The sequence below is a fragment of the Dipteris shenzhenensis genome, unplaced genomic scaffold, assembly GCF_047967505.1.
Source record: "Dipteris shenzhenensis isolate YYH24624 ecotype China unplaced genomic scaffold, Dip_SZ_1.0 scaf0444, whole genome shotgun sequence".
In the NCBI taxonomy this organism is placed as follows: domain Eukaryota; kingdom Viridiplantae; phylum Streptophyta; class Polypodiopsida; order Gleicheniales; family Dipteridaceae; genus Dipteris; species Dipteris shenzhenensis.
In genome coordinates, this window is record NW_028239750.1 from 25,001 (window position 1) to 42,757 (window position 17,757).

Here is a 17,757-nt window from a genome sequence, read left to right on the forward strand (position 1 = left end):
CCGCATCTTTCTAAATCGGAATGGATGGGGAGAGGAGGGGTTGCTTCTATTCCAGTCCATCCTAGAAGGGGTTCCTGGAACAGATCCAGTGGAGACGGGGCCTGTAGCTCAGGGGATTAGAGCACGTGGCTACGAACCACGGTGTCGGGGGTTCGAATCCCTCCTCGCCCAAAATCATCCCTAAACGTCCCTTCCCTCTCAGTGGTAAGTAGGCAAGCAAAGATTGTGATTCCGGGCGCGGACGCAGAGCTGAAGCTGTGGGACTTGATCCTTCGCAAAGGCATGACTCTCTCGCCAAAACGGAATGATATATGACCTGACTCTTTCGTATAGTAAGCCTGATATTTAGTAGTCTCCAGCAGTAGCTTCTACAAGTAATTCATTGGTTCCCCCTCGAGTTGAATTCCCCGTTGGGAATAGTCCCGATTGGGACTCCGGAACGGGGTATTGTCACGGATCCCACCGACAGAACATCCCCCCCTGTGGGGGGAACCCCATCGGGAAGAATTCCCGGGGGTGGAATCTCCGGTTTTACAATCTAGTAACAAGTCGAGCGAGTAGAAGCCTTCGATACATCTAGACTCCGACGAGGACAAAACAAAGATTGATTGATTTGCTTATCCCAACCATTCAGTACTCTGGAGTAGGGATTCTCGAAGAAGCGACGCTAGACTCGGATCCTTAGAAGCATTAGATTGGCCAAGAGAAGGGAGGGTATGGAGTCTTCTATCCATTATTAGAGCTTAAAATAGGCATGATATTGAATCCTCTATCGGTTGATCGACTATATGGTTATAGTCCCGATTCGGCATACGGGTGTGGGAGAACTACCTCATTACTGAGAATCTCGAATGTGGATAATGTAAATCTTCAAAGATACTATCGGTTTCTACGATATATATTATGAGGAGGTACCTCCCCCTCCCCTGACGTAAGTGAAGTATTATCCCTATTGAAGGGAGGTACATCATCTAGACTATCTTCTATCCTACTGGAAATGGATGAATCTCCCCGGGTGGGATTTGAACCTACGACCAATCGGTTAACAGCCGACCGCTCTACCGCTGAGCTACCGAGGAAAGTGGCAGATGATTCAATCCCATATACTTCCAGAGACTCTTGTTCCTTGAGCCGCCCCTTGATCTGCAAGACGTTAACCACTCGAAGACCCAAAGCTTTCTTCGAGACTTCATGAACCTCGCGTACACCCTAACTCTCATTATAGGAAGAAGCAGTAATGATAGCAATCCCTTTTGCCTTCTCGGATAGAGCCTACGAATCGGGGGGGGGGCTGGTGTGGAAGATCTCGGTCATGGTTGATCTTGGTCGTGATTGATCGCCCCCCCCCAACCCCAAGATGCATATCGATCGATCACCAATCACTAGTTTCTATTTCTCCTTTTCCGGAAAACATAGTAGAATAGTCACAGGATACTTATAGAGGTATAAGGAATATCTTGGAAAGGAGAAGAAAAAAACTCTTAGGAGACAAGAGAAACGAAGGCAGTTAGCAGTAGAATAATACCAATCATCAATCCGAATGAATAAGAAGATACTCTCCCGCCCATGGAACCCCACGATCCGTATCGATATCAATAATTGCAGGCGGGTGGAGGATCCATAAACTTGAATCCATAAATGGAATGAATGAGTCTACGGGGGGAAAGTATGGATAAGGGGTGAAAAATGAAGAAAAAAGGGAAAGAGAACGTGAGGGGGAGGGGGGGGGAAGTGGGGGATAGTCGGGATGAAGAAAATGAATCGGAGCTTTGCGAAACGAAAGTAGCAGTTTATGGAAAGGGTGGAATTGGTAAGTCAACAACAAGTTGTAATATATCAATAGCTTTGGCGAGACGCGGAAAACGGGTATTGCAAATTGGATGTGATCCGAAACATGATAGTACTTTCACCCCCACGGGATTCTTGATACCTACCATTATAGACACTTTGCAATCGAAGGATTACCACTATGAAGATGTGTGGCCTGAGGATGTCATTTATAAGGGTTATGGCGGAGTGGATCGTGTTGAAGCAGGGGGACCACCTGCGGGAGCTGGTTGTGGGGGATACGTAGTGGGAGAAACGGTTAAATCATCGAAAGAATCGAATGCTTCTTATGAATATGATACTACTCTATTCGACGTTTTAGGGGACGTAGTCCGTGGAGGTTTTGCCGCTCCATCGAATCATGCGGATTATTGCATTATTATCACGGATAATGGATTCGATGCCCCTTTTGCAGCAAATCGTATTGCTGCGTCGGTTAGGGAGAAGGCACATACCCACCCATTGCGATTAGCAGGTTTGGTGGGGAATCGGACATCTAGGAGAGATCTCATTGATAAACATGTAGAAGCCTGCCCGATGCCTGTGCTGGAAGTGTTGCCTCTCATTGAGGACATTCGGGTCTCGAGGGTGAAGGGGAAAACATTGTTTGAAACGGCTGAATGTCAATCAGATCTCAATTATGTTTGTGATTTCCATCCCAATGTGGCGGATCAGATATTGTCTCGACCAGAAGGGGTTGTGCCAAGGGAAATTCCAGATAGAGAATTATTCAGTCTGCTCTCCGATTTCTATCTGAATCCCGATGGTGGGGGGCAGAGGAATGCCCAGCAAACTCAACAGGATATTCTGCTTGATTTTACGATGATTCGAAACCGAAACTGCAAATTTCTTGTATGTGTACCCTTTCTGAGGAAACCCTTTCACGAAGACTCCCGAAACTCTCACTTTTGAATGTGAAACCGGAAATTATCACACTTCTTGCCCCATTAGTTGTGTGGCTTGGTTATATCAAAAGATCGAAGACAGCTTTTCCCCAGTGGTAGGTACAAAGACTTGTGGTTATTTCTTACAGAACGCTCTTGGAGTTACGATCCTTGCGGAACCTCGTTATGCAATGGCAGAGTCGGAAGAGGGGGACGTCTCGGCCCAATTAAATGATCAAGGGGAATTGGAGAGAATTTGTATCCAAATAAAACGAGATAGAAACCCTAGTGTCATTATTTGGATTGGCACATGTACCACGGAAATAACAAAGACGGACCTAGAAGGCATAGCACCCAAGCTAGAAAACGAACTTGGAGTACCAATTGTAGTTGCGCGGGCCAATGGATCGGATTATGCTTTTACTCAGGGAGAGGATACTGTATCAGCTGCCACGACGCATCGGTGTCCGGAATTTGACATATCTAGACACGAACAGAAACAGGATTTAGTTGGGGGTGTTGACACTGCGACGACGGAAGCGGGGGGGGCTAATCCGGAGGGACGGAAATTAAAGAATCATGCTTCAGTTCTTTTTGGATCTCTAACTTCAACTGTAGCTTCTCAACCGAATCCGGAATCGAAACGTCAATCCATTCAGGTATCGGGGTGGTTACCCTCCCAGAGATATACTGAACTTCCATCATTAGGCAAGGGAGTGTATGTTTGCGGCGTGAATCCCTCTCTGAGCCGTACAGCGACGACTCTGATGCGGCGTCGTAAATGCCAGTTAATTGGAGCACCTTTTCCTATTGGTCCTGATGGGACGCGTGCTTGGATAGAAAAGATTTGTTCCGCCTTTAATATGGAACCTCAGGGTTTGAAGGAGAGGGAGGATGAGATATGGAAGAGTCTGAGAGACTATCTTGAGATAGCAGCTGGTAAATCTATATCTTTTACGGGAGATAATCTATCAGAAATTTCTATAGCAAGATTCCCAATTCGCTGCGGAATGGTTGTCTACGAAACAGGTATTCCCTACATGGATAAACGATATCAAGCTGCCGAGCCATCTTTCTCACGAGATACTTGCAAAGAGATGGGTACACTCATGCCACGGATCGTGGAAAAACCGGATAATTATAACCAGATACAGCGTATGCATGAATTAAAACCTGATTCAGCAATTACTGGAATGGCTCATGCCAATCCTTTAGAAGCAAGAGGTATTGATACAAAATGGTCTGTCGAGTTCACCTTTGCCCAAATCCATGGATCCACTAATGCGAGGGATGTGCTTGAACTTGTTACTCGTCCCCTACGGCGTAATAATAATCCGGGGCGTCTGGGTTGGAGTAACCTGTCGAAGCAGATGGTAACAAATCACTAAATTATAGAATTATTGGGTGACGGGAAGTGACCATTGAGGGAAATGCATAGAGACGTCTCCAAATTCTTAATCATGGGATTCTGTCTCCTCATGATTAAGAAATCCATCGACTCCTTTCCGAAGGAGTTGCTGTGCTAGCTACGGGAGTGGTACGGAGAGGTTGCCGGCACTCTACGGGAAAAAAAAAAAACTGAAAAATATGGGAAGGAAATAATTATGAACGTAGAAAGCGTTCAAATGTCGTTGTATCTACTGCAGGTTTCGCTGCTTACTCGGGTGAAGGTGGCAGGTCCACCTATAATATTCGGACTATATTATGGATTACTAACAACATTACCCGTTGGACCCTCCCAAATACTATCCATAAGAGCTTTTCTTTTGGGAGGGAATCTTAGTGGTACCGTCGCTTTGAGTGGTTTGATGATGGGATAGCTACTAATATTTCTGTCAATATTCTGTTCACCTCTATATGCATTGATAGTGAAACCACATGTTGTAACTGTCCCAATAGTACCATACATGTTATTTTACTGGTTCCGAACCAAGGATTTACCGGATTATCGAACTCTACGTCCGACCAATTCACTCAGTGACTTTCGAATCGGTAATATATTCTTGGATAGTTTCATTTTCCAGATTTTAAATCCAATTCTTTTACCAAGTCCCGTATTGGCGAGACCAATTCACCTATTTATTTTTCGATATAGCAACAACATAACATTTCTGATTAGTAGTTTCGTGGGTTGGTCACTCGGTCATATGTCATTCAGCTACTTGTCCAGATTACTTCTGGTTCGCGTAGAATATGATTCACCCATACTCTACCTGCTGATGAAACGCGTCATTTACAAAACTTTTAGTATTGTTGTTCTCATTAATGTACTGGTTTATTTGGGTAAGGCTCCAGTACCTCTCTTCACCAAGAATTTTGAAGACGAACTTGTCTTGCTCGATAACAATCTCCGGGAGTTGTCAGATTCGATGCTATGGATTTTCAAGTCGTGGCCCACGTCCTTGTTCGACCCATACAAACCAAATCGTCCTTTACGATATATAGAGAATAGCCGATTCGGCGGCGATAGCTTAGTGAAGAAGCAAGTATCAAATCACTTTTTCAGCAAATGTTTGACTAGTGGAAAACAGCGGTTGGCTCTCACGGCGTTACCCAGTTTGTCGATCTTTGGAGACCAGTTAGGAACCTCGTTAGAGGATTCGGATATGCCACTTCCAGCTCATCATCTGCATGAAGACTGGATTTTGAACCAATTCAGGAAAAACAAGGATTTGAATAATGAGTTAAAGGACCGAATTCGATTCCTAGACACCGAGCCTATCTTCTGGAAAGCGATGGAAAGAAGGACCGGATTGGCTGATAACGGAGGTGAATTACCTAAGATTTATGATCCATTTTTGAATAATTCATGTCGTGCTAGGATTCCAAACTCGGATTCATTCTGGATACTGTCTGATTCATTGGCATCGCAAGCGGTTGACAACAACGAGTATGCCAATGAATTGAATTCCGGTAATAAGATTCGGGATTGGGTGTCTATCAGGTATAAAGAGTTGAGAAGCAATGAGATTCCTCTTCCCCGGGAAGCATTACCTAAAAATGCTTTGCAAATATTTATTTTCATGTTCGAAACACCGGATGATGCCGTGATTGAAGATGTTGTGGGAGAAACAAACTATTCAGTTTCGAAGGGTGATTCCACCCCCGTAACTTGGGATCAAGTCTTCAAATTTTCTTCATCTCCGACAGAGTTAGCTTTATTCTTCACCTATCTCAGAGATGATTGTGGTGCCTTCGATTGGATCCGCTTGCTAGACGTACCTCTAATTGGTGGGGAAAGACTTGACTCTTCAAAACAAAAAATACGTTCGATCCTCGAGATTGAGGAACTGTCGGAGGAATTGGCCCGCAATACTCACTTAATATATGATAATAGGTTCGATGTCGCGGGTGGGTCAACTGATATTCGTAACAGAAAGTTAAAAAATTTAGCAATCAGCGTCGGGAAGACGCGGCTGAAAACACGCAGACTGGTCAAACGTTTTGCAAAAAGCTCTGATTTTCGTCGGAAACCTATAAAAGGCTCTATGCGCTCCAGAAGACGTAAGACACTGGTTTGGGAAGTATTTCAAGATAAGGCACATTCACCTCTCTTCTTTAGATTAATGGAACTACCCACTCCGTTTCGATTTCCTGCCGGAGAATTAACTGGTGTAGATTTTGAGGAATCGGCCGGTGACGCGAGGAGAGAAACTAGTACCCAACCCGAACAGGAACTAATATCTCTTTCATCCTCGAGAGAGGGGGAGCGAGCGAAATCCGACCGCCCAGCTATAGCAGCTAGGTTCGATGTGAGTTCCATCCACACGGGGCGGGGTTTATTATTGGTTATGCAATCGACTCTTCGGAAATATGTGAAACTGCCTGTATTGATAACACTCAAGAATTTCGGTCGTATTTTATTTTTTCAAGCTCCCGAATGGGATGAGGATTGGAGTGAGTGGCGCAAAGAATCCCACATCAAATGCACCTACGACGGCGAGGGATTCTCACACACTCGTTTACCCGGTCGTTGGTTGAAGGAGGGTCTTCAGATAAAGATTTTGTATCCTTTCCGGTTGAAGCCTTGGCGTACTCGCGGGAGGAGGCGCCCAACCATTTTGGAAAATGATATGAATCCCAGGTATCTCAAGACTCGGGAATCGGGGAGAAAAAATAGATTGAGGCGAGGAAAATCTCCATCTAGCTATTTAACAGCTTGGGGATTCCAAACAGATGTACCTTTTGGAACTATTAAGAAAGATCCCTCCTTCTGGAAACCTATCCGGAAGAAATTGATGAGAATTTTGAGACGTAGTCTCGCATTGCGGACTAGGCAAATGCGTCGTCTCTACTCCAAATTGGGTGTATCCGCAAGGTTTCCATTGGGGAAATTGAATTTCCTTCGTAAAATTGAAGGGATTTGGGAGAATTGGAGTGGAACCGATTTTGTTGGGGGAGATATTCCAAATGATACAGGGACCGGGTGGAAAGAGGGGCCGTCACACGGTGAACCAGGTACTGGTGGAATAGATGAAACATCAATTCCCATTGATAATAAATCCCGATACTTTGCGGGTACCGATGATGAACCAGTAAAAGATACCGTTGGTGGATCCAAATCCGAACCCGAATCAGACATGCATGCATTCAGAAATCTGTTAACCGAAGGGGTTGGCGGGGGTGGGCGTAGCACCAAATCACTCCGTTTTAGTAAACCGGGAATAGATGACAGACTAATTAATACAAATCTGACTAGTTCTTTGAGATTCCAAACGAAATTAGTCAATATTCAGGGAATTTATTTGAGATCCCGCATATCGGTCGCAGAATTGTTTGAGAAGTATCTTCTACTAGTAGCGGGATTATTTCGAAGAGTCAATAGAGCTTTTGCTCATTATCTCGACAATTTTGCTAGATTTCGGGTGCAACTGGTGAAAGTGACGAATCAAGTTGGTGGGGTTCATGGGGATGCAAACCACCCAATTCTAGCTATTTCCGGAATTAGGGAGGGAATACCGCGAGTTATCGATAATCAATCTATAGGATTACCGTCTCAGGCGCACATTCACGACATTCTGTGGCATGTAAGCATGAAAAACAACCTGGATTTGGATTCTTTGATGGAAATTGCGGAAGATAGCAAGGATGCGGGGTATCTCGATAACCGGAAGGGATGTAAGGATAATGAGAATCTGGATGATGCTTCGGAAGATTGGAATTATCCGCGCGGTGATCATGGTTGTTATCCGAAAGGGGGAGGGGAAACCCCAGAATTTTTTGATGGCGGTAAACATGACGGGGGAAAGAGCGATTCCGTGGGATGTCCCGATGACAGAACTGGCGGGATTGTACGTGGGTATGGTATCGATGAACATATTAATAATTTTGCTACGATGCGGGGACTTTCCAAACAACTTTGGGAATTGAATGCAAATGATTTGGGGAGTTTGTTAGGCTGTCCCGACAAGTACAACCTGTCATTGGAGTTATGGCAAAAAATTGCACCGAAGAGATGGAGATCGGACATCGAAAATTTATATGGATTCAGAAGCATCGGGGGAAGTTTTCTCGCCGAGCATGAATATGTATTTCGTGATAGACAAAACGATTATTCCATATATACTGAAACCCCTTTCCTCAGAGATCGAGTGAGAAATATCAATAAACGTCGTAAATACAGTTATTTGTTACATAGTTTTATTGATTCCTCACGAGATGTAGATATACAAAAATTTCCGGCGGGGTGGAATGCGGCGATAAGGGAAACTCGTTTAGGGAATCGTATCAGAGAACTTATTGCAGGGAAGGGAATTTCTCATCCACGAATACTTGATCCGGAACGTGAGTTGAATCCGAAATCCGATTTGGTGTTGTGGGTAATTCCGGATCCCGCGGAAGCAAAGGATGTATACGAAACAAGATCGAAATTTGTACCTGGGACTTCTATTTTGTGGGAGAGGGTTCCCGCTACCCCAAATGAAAGATTTCAGAGATTAGGCACGGATTACGGGTTACAGGAAGAAGAGATTGATTCGGATGAAATACTTCTAAGAGAGAGGGGGAGTCACTATTATATTTTTCAATGGAAATGGGAATCCGAAGCATTAGAAAGAGAATTATAAAGACTGAGGGATTTGATATCTCTCATCAACGTATTAGAAAATGAGCAGGATCTTACTTCCTTCTGTGTCAATATGGGTATAGATTGCGATTTGTTGAATCTTTTTCTCAACGAAGAGAAACGCGAGATTCTAGATGATTTGTTTGTTATTTCAGCCCATCGTTTACCGCGAATATTCGATGATTAGATTCTCATGTATAAAATGGTTAGTATCCCACTGAAATTTCGAAACAGATTCAAAAGAAGATTGAATAGAAATATATTTGGCGGGTGCATGCTGCGTTTGTCACTCATCAATGGGGAGAGGAATAGGAATCGCTCCTATCTCCATAACATCGAAGATCTCCTGCTTCCGAGACATCGTCGCAAATCGCGATTTCTCAGATCCCTATTGATTTTGAGCTCCGTGAAATCCGAAAGGGACCCTTTGGGCTACCCTTCTGGAGTGGAATGGATGAACAAGAGTGAAGAGTCTAGCGACCTGAGTGGGACTCAGAAAATCAAACGTTTCCTTTGGCCCAGTTATCGCTTAGAAGAATTAGCTTGTATGAACAGATTCCGCTTCGACACAAATAATGGAAGTCGATTTGCCACGCCCAGAATACGCATGTATCCCATTATTTGAGACGGGGGGGAGAATACGTAGATTCGACAATTTGCTCGACTAATATTACTAACATCTTGGTAATCTCAATCAAGTGTGTGATAGAAGGAGGGGCAGATACCTACCTTACTTATCAGATGCGGAGCTGTAACTACTCGTTGGTGGGAAACAAATTCCCACCGATAACCGAATCTATTGAGTGACGATTTCCCCGATTATAGGAGTATTCATCTCCCTCGCTCGGACCAATACTACCCGAATTAGTAGGCAAATCCTATACAATGAATTCGATAAACAATTATTATTACTACTATTACGGATAAGGCTATATCTACCAATTCGACGTTGATTTGTGAGAAAGGGGATACAGGGTCTGCTGAGTCTCAAATATGCTACTTGACCGATCAAGTCTCGAAACTCACTTCTCATTTGAAATCACATTCCAAGGATTACTCCTCTCAGAGGGGTTTGTGGAAATTATTGGGAAGACGCAAGCGTCTCTTAATTCATTCATCCAAAAAGGATCCGACTTTATACGATAACATAATAAGCAACTTGGGTATTCGGAGATTGAAGAGACGCCGATTCCAATTTATAGAAATCCAGTTCTACCGAAGCTAGGGTCTGCAAAAATTACCAGGAACATAATTCATGGGTATACCTCCTACGAAAGTGGATCCAGTTATAGTGAGTATGGGTCCCCACCACCCGTCGATGCACGGTGTCCTTCGACTTATTGTTACTCCAGACGGTGAAAATGTCGTTGGTTGTGAACCAATACTTGGCTATTTACATAGAGGGATGGAAAAAATTGCTGAAAACCGGACGATTCTGCAGTATCTTCCCCACGTGACGAGATGGGATTATTTAGCCACCATGTTTACCGAGGCAATAACAGTGAATGCGCCGGAGAAGTTGGCAAATATTCAAATACCGAGAAGAGCTAGTTACATACGAGTTATTATGCTCGAGCTAAGTCGAATAGCTCCCCACCCGTCATGGCTCGGACCTTTTCTGGCGGATGTCGGTGCACAAACCCCTTTTTTCTACACATTTCGAGAAAGGGAAATGATTTATGATTTACTTGAGTCTGCTACGGGTATGTGAATGACGCATAATTATTTCCGCGTCGGGGGAGTAGCGGTAGATTCACCATATGGGTGGCTAGATAAATGTTTGGATTCCTGCCACTATTGCCTCTCAAAAGTCGATGAATATGAACGACTTATCACAAATAATCCTATATTTCTGAAACGAGTGGAGGGGATAGGTGTCACTGGTAGGGAAGAAGCTATAGATCGGGGCTTATCCGGACCCATGTTGCGAGCCTCGGGGATTCAATGGGATCTTCGCAAGGTGGATCACTACGAATGTTATGACGAATCGGATTGGCGGATCCAATGGCAAACAGGAGGAGATTCATTGGCCCGTTATTTGGTACGAATCGGCGAGATGAGAGAATCCATAAGAATAATTCAACAGGCCTCGAGACTCCTTCCGGGAGGTCCATATGAAAATTTGGAATCTCGACGCCTTAGTCAGCAACGAAAGGAAATGGGATGGAATGATTTTGACTATCAATTTGTCGGTAAGAAATCCTCTCCCACTTTCAAATTACCTGAGCAGGAGCATTACGTAAGGGTGGAAGCTCCCAAAGGGGAATTAGGGATATTTCTGATTGGAGATGATAGTGTTTCTCCCCGGAGACGGAAGATTCGTCCGCCTGGCTTCATAAATCTGCAAATTCTCTCTCAATTGGTAGAAGGAATGAAACTAGCCGATATTACGACAATATTAGGTAGTATAGATATCATCATGGGGGAGGTTGATCGCCGAAACGGCAATTGGTACAAAAAATTTCGAGGAACGCGTGATTGACTTATTTCACAAATTGGGAGTTTCGAGAGATTCTTCCGAATTGATTTGGATTCTGATTTCCATTCCCACCCTTATCGTAGGAATTACAGTAGGAGTATTAGTTATCGTACGGCTCGAGTGAAAGGTATCTGCGGGGGTACAACAGCGTATCGGACCTGAATATGCAGGTCCTTTGGGAATTATCCAATCCCTGGCCGATGGAGTCAAGCTCCTACTGAAGGAAGATATTGTTCCAGCCAGGGGCGATACTTGGCTATTCAATATTGGACCAGCTGTGGTAGTCATACCAGTCTTTATAAGCCACTTGGTGATACCCTTCGGGCAGCACATTATTCTAGCTGATCTGAGTATAGGTGCTTTCTCTTGGATCGCCATCTCAAGTATCGTTCCCCTAGGGCTACTTATGGCAGGATATGGTTCAAATAATAAATATTCCCCTCCAGGTGGTCTTAGAGCTGCTGCTCAATCAATTAGTTACGAAATACCCCCAGCCCCATGTGTACTATCCATATCCCCACGTGCGACTCGCTGAATAAGATTGATGGGAAGAGGGTTATTCCGATATAGAGATTCGGAATGAAGAATCTTTCACTGATTTGACAGAACAACTGGATAGTCATCTGGGTGAGATCGAACAGCGTCTTGCAGCGAGTGAATCGAGTCCCATCCCCCATGTACGGGAGTGAAAGCATGTCCGAGCAGTAAACACTGTTTGCCCCCAGGTACGGGATAGATTTACAGGGCCTGAAGCGGGGACAAGAAGGGACTGAACCTCTTTTCCGGGATTGAGCGGGAGTGGATGGTCAGGAACACTAATATACACAAGAGATTTGTGAGAAGGGTGGAGAAAAAAGTTGCATAATAAAATCTCTTTTCTCTTTAATTGGATAAAGACTTAGCCTCGGTAGGGATGACTAGGTAGTACATCTTGAAAATCCCAATCCCGAGTATATTCCTATCTACTTAGATTATGACTATCCGGAACGAAGTAATCCTTTCAACGGTTTGATTTTTCTGCCCCTGGCGGAAAAAATTATTGATATATGCGAGTATCTCCTTTACGTAGTAGTCTCAAGAGGATTGGGATCATAGGAATCCTCAGGCTAATCCTCTTCTCGGCTGAAATAAAGATAGGTAGGGATCCATCTATGTGGAGATATAAAAGAAGTATCGGTAAATCCCATTCCACCGAGAAACGGTGGAAGATTCCGAATTATATCAAAAAATAACTGAAAAGGTTGAGATGGATTCAGAAGCTATCACTCCCTGTAGCAAACAGAATCCCATTGGTTGAGATTGGGACGCTCCTCAGGGGGGTGTCGCGCAAAGGAAGTGATTAACTACCAATCCCCCTCTCGGGTGACTTATGGGGAGCCGTATGAAATCCCAATTTCATGTACGGTTTCGAATCAGAGGTGGTAATAGCAATTGTACCGTCGACTATAATTATCTGATAGCTTAAGTACGGTTGACATAGTTGAAACACAATCTAAGTATGGTTTTCTGGGATGGAATCTGCGGCGTCAACCTATAGGCTTTATAGCTTTCTTCATATCCCCATCGGCAGAATGTGAAAGGTTGCCATTTGATCTACCAGAGGCGGAGGAGGAACTGGTAGCGGGTTATCAAACCGAATATTCAGGTATAAAATCTGGTTCATTCTATGTTGGTTCTTACCCAAATTCATTGGTTTCCTCGTCGTTTGTAACAGTCCTTTATCCGGGTGGATGGGATTCACCAATTCCATTTCTTCAAGAATTAGGGCAAATTTTTCCCTTTCGGACTCTCAGCAGTGAATCCTTTGATGTATTCGATGCAGTAACAGGTGTCATTACCACATCAGCCAAGTCTTATCTATTCCTATTCATTTCTATCGCAACGAGATGGACATTACCTAGAGTCAGAATAGACCAATTACTAGATCTCGGCTGGAAATCTCTTCTGCCCGTTGCTCCGGGAAATCCGTTGCTGACAGCTTCGTTTCGACTACCATCTCTAAAATGAGATATTCCCCTCATAGTTTACATCAATGTCACCCCGATTTTAATCTATCCAATCTCTAGAAACTAAGGAACTCCCCCAGGATTATCTATCACATGTTTCCCACGGTAACTGGATTCCAGGATTATAGTCAACGAGCAATACGAGCTGCGAGGTATACTGGTCAAGGTTTTGCGGTTACTCTAGACCATCTGAATCGTTTACCTGTGACTATCCAATACCCCTACGAGAAACTTATATCATCCGAACGATTCCGTGGACGAATTCATTTTGAATTTGACAAATGCATTGCTTGTGAGGTACGTGTCCGAGTATGTCTGATTAACCTGCCTGTCGTCGACCGGAGATTGATAAGAAGCATCAGAAAAAAACGATTAAGAAGTTATAGCATTGATTTCGGAGTTCGTATCTTCTGTGGGAATTGTGTCGAATACCGCCTAACAAATTGCTTGTCAATGACTGAGGAGTATGAACCCTCGACTTATGATCGTCACGAATCAAATTATGATCAAATGGCTCCGGGACGTTTGCCCCTCTCTGTCTCCCAGGATTCCGCAATTCAAGTAGTTCCAACTCTGAGTTATTCATCTGGGGGAGTCACGAAAGGAGATCCCAATAATCGAACTGTCACTCGTGGTGTCAATTGAATCTCCGTCTGAAGTTTGGAAGATAGACCGACTCCCTGGTTAGAAAAAATAGTAAGTCGGAGATGATTCAATATCGAGATATCTCTGCTATGCAGAGATATCCCTCCTTCAATTATTTCTACCAATAGGGGGGGGTGTGTCTACATAAGTAGGTCACACACATACACGTCGTTATTGAATAGTAATATAGTGAGATGGGAGAATCAAAATAACTGGGCATAATGAATCTACCTGAATCAATTTATGAATCTGTCTTGATACTAATCGAATTAGGTATTCTACTGGGAAGTGTAGGAGTGGTATTATCTGCTAATATAGTTTATTCCGCCTCTTCATCGGGACTGGTGTTTATCTGTATATCTCTCCCATATCTCGTACCGAATGCCGATTCTGTAGCTGCCGCACAATCGCCTATCTATGTAGGAGCTATAAATGTTTCGATCGTGTCTGCCGTAACGGTTATTGACGAACCAGTAGATTCCAATTCAACCATTTCCTGGAATATGGGAGATACTATTGCCTTAGGAGCTTGTACGGGTCTATCTATCTTATCAACCACTACAATTCGAGATACGAAATGGTCTGATATAAATCCAATCGACCCATCGAGGGATGTTGTGGGGGGAGTCTCAAAAAACAACATCCAGCGAATTGGATACCAATTGTTAACACAATTTCTGGTTCCATTCGAACTCCTTTCTATCCTCCTCCTAGTGGCTTCAGTAGGGGCGATTACAATGGCTCGTGGTGAAGGAATAACCAGACCCGACGAAGAACCTGCTTCGTCGTCTGGAGATGACTCCCCATCTTTCTAATTAATTACAACTTCTCGTAAACTCATCTCGTAGGTTAACCAATTAAGTTTCCGGGGGGTTAATACATCATGCTCGAACATGGACTGATTCTAGGTGCTTATCCCTATCGCGTTGGCTTTTCCGGATCAATCACGAGTCGAAACATGATTAGGGCACTGATGTGTCTTGAGCTGATTCTGAATGCCATTAATATAAATCTCGTAGCATTCTCCAATTTCTTTGACAATGAACAAATGAAGGGGGAAATCTTTTCAATATCCGTAATAGCCGTTGCAGCTGCCGAAGCTGCTATTGGGTTATCCATTGCTTCGGTCATCCAGCGTAATAGAAGATCGACTCGTATCGATCAATTTGATTTGTTAAAATGGTAATTGATTCGTCGATGACGCTATTTATTTGGGCGAATCGCTATTCAATGCAGGTGTATCACATCCAGCTGGTAATGCTGTCGTTTTCCCCCTAACAATTGCATTTCATTCCGAAAAATTATGTCATACCTATCTGAATCCCTACCTATCCCGTTCCTTAAAATTGTCTTGTACCGTCCCTCCCCATATTGCAGAACCCATTCATTTCACGAGGATGATGGGAGAGTTCCACCCACGGAGTGTCTATGTAGGTAGATGCGGAAAAACCAAATCAATACAAATCTTAGATTTGATTGAATGGAAAATAAGGGGTAGGGGGCAGGGGGGAGGGTAGGTACACCTCAACAACCCCAACAGGAGAATATCTTTGACACGTCAATCCAATAGGAGTGAACAAATTCGACGGCACATTCAGTAAAGATCTATGACACATGTATTGGTTGCACCTAATGCGTAAGAGCCTGTCTGACAGATGCATTGGAAACGATCCCCCGGGATGGGTGTAAAGCCAATCAAATTGCTTCTGCTCCTAGAACAGAAGACTGTGTAGGTTGTAAGAGACGTGAATCCGCTTGTCCAACAGATTCCTCGAGTGTACGCGTCTATCCGGGAGCTGAGACGACTCGTAGTATGGGTCTAGCTTATTGATTCATCGGTCAAGAAAGAGATTCAAGAATCGAATCGTTTTCTTTCCAACTCATACTCAAAGATTCATACTCAATTCTATTGAGTATGAGTTGGGGTATTAAGATTCCCCCCCCCCTCCCCCCCGCTAAAATATTTTTCCATCCACGATGAGTAACGTACCCTGGTTAACCACAATTGTTCTTTTTCCGATTCTGGCGGGTTCGCTATTTCCAATGCTTCCCTCCAATGGGAATAAGATCGTTCGGTGGTATACCCCAGGCATTTGTATATCGGAATTTCTACTAATCATTTATATCTTTCATTGTCACTTCCATATCGATGATCAATGCATTCAATTGGTGGAGGATTCTAGTTGGATAAATTCAATCAATTCCCATCGGAGTTCAGGTATTGATGGACTCTCCATGGGTCTCATTCTACTGACAGGATTTGTCACTACTTCGGCAACCTCAGCAGCTTGGCTAGTTACGCGGAATACACGTCTATTCTATTTCTTGATGTTGGCCATGTATAGCGGCCAAATAGGACTGTTTGCTTCTCGAGACATTTCGCTTTCCTCTCCTATGTGGGAGTTGGAATTAATCCCAATCTACCTACTTTTATGTATGTGGGGTGGGAAGAGACGTCTATACTCAGCCACGAAGTCTATTCTATACACAGCTGGTGGTTCTATCTTTCTCCTAATAGGAGCCCTAACTATGGGTTTCTACGGGACCCAGGAACCCTCCTTCAATATCCGAGATTTGGCAAGCAGATCACATCCTATATCACTAGAAGTGCTTTCTTATCTAGGATTCTTCGTGGCGTATGCCGTGAAACTGCCAATATTCCCTTTTCATACTTGGTTGCCAGACACTCATGGGGAAGCACATTACAGCACATGTATGTTGCTGGCTGGGGTATTACTAAAAATGGGAGGGTATGGATTGATTCGAATTAATATGGAATTATTACCTCATGCTCATTCCATACCTGCTTCGTGGTTGGTGCTATTCGGATCAGTCCAAATTGTTTATGCATCCCTGATTCCGCCGGGTCAGCGTAACCTTAAGAGGAGAATAGCGTATTCATCAATTTCCCATATGGGTTTTGTAACAATTGGAATTGGATCCGTGACAGATACGGGTCTTAATGGAGCTGTGTTACAAATGATTTCCCATGGGTTAATAGGTGCCGCTCTATTTTACCTTGCAGGGACTTGTTACGATAGGACACGTACCCTTTATCTCGATCAATTAGGGGGGATGGCTACCCCAATGCCCAGGATATTTACTATGTTTAGTATCTTCTCAATGGCATCCCTTGCATTACCCGGGATGAGTGGGTTTGTATCGGAATTGATGGTATTTCCAGGAATAGTGACTAATCAGCATTATTCATCTATATCTAAGTTATCGGTTGTAGTAGTCGAAGCGATTGGTACAGTATTAACTCCCATTTATTTGTTATCTATGTTACGTCGAATATTCTACGGATACAGAATATCCAACTATTCGGATCCATATTCAGTTGATTCCGGACCGCGGGAAATATTCATATCGATTTGTCTCTCTTTACCAATCCTCGGTATCGGTCTGTATCCAGACATGGTTGCATCTCTACGGAATCACAAAATACTATCTATCCTGGTTCCGTACTCTTTTATGGGATAGTAGAGGGGCAATAAAACGCAGTATCGTTTGGATCGGTAGTCGAACATATCTATTCAATGAGGATTACTCTTGGAAGCGGTTCTGGTATTAATTCCTATAAGGGAAGGCAGTGGGAATCCATGCCGCTGGCGACGTAATTGCATGAATGTCTGGGTGAGGAATCCACAGCGCGATTCCTCATGCAGACTCTGATTCAAATCACGAATTGATTACATGTAACACTTCAAGCATCTGACGAGGTAACATTTTTTGTTATCTCTCCCCCCGATCGAATTAGCGGTCTTCTACCTAATTATTAAGTAAGCCACCCGTGATTATGTAAACCGATTCCTGGTGGATTAACCCCTGAGAAACAAATCCAAGCAATGA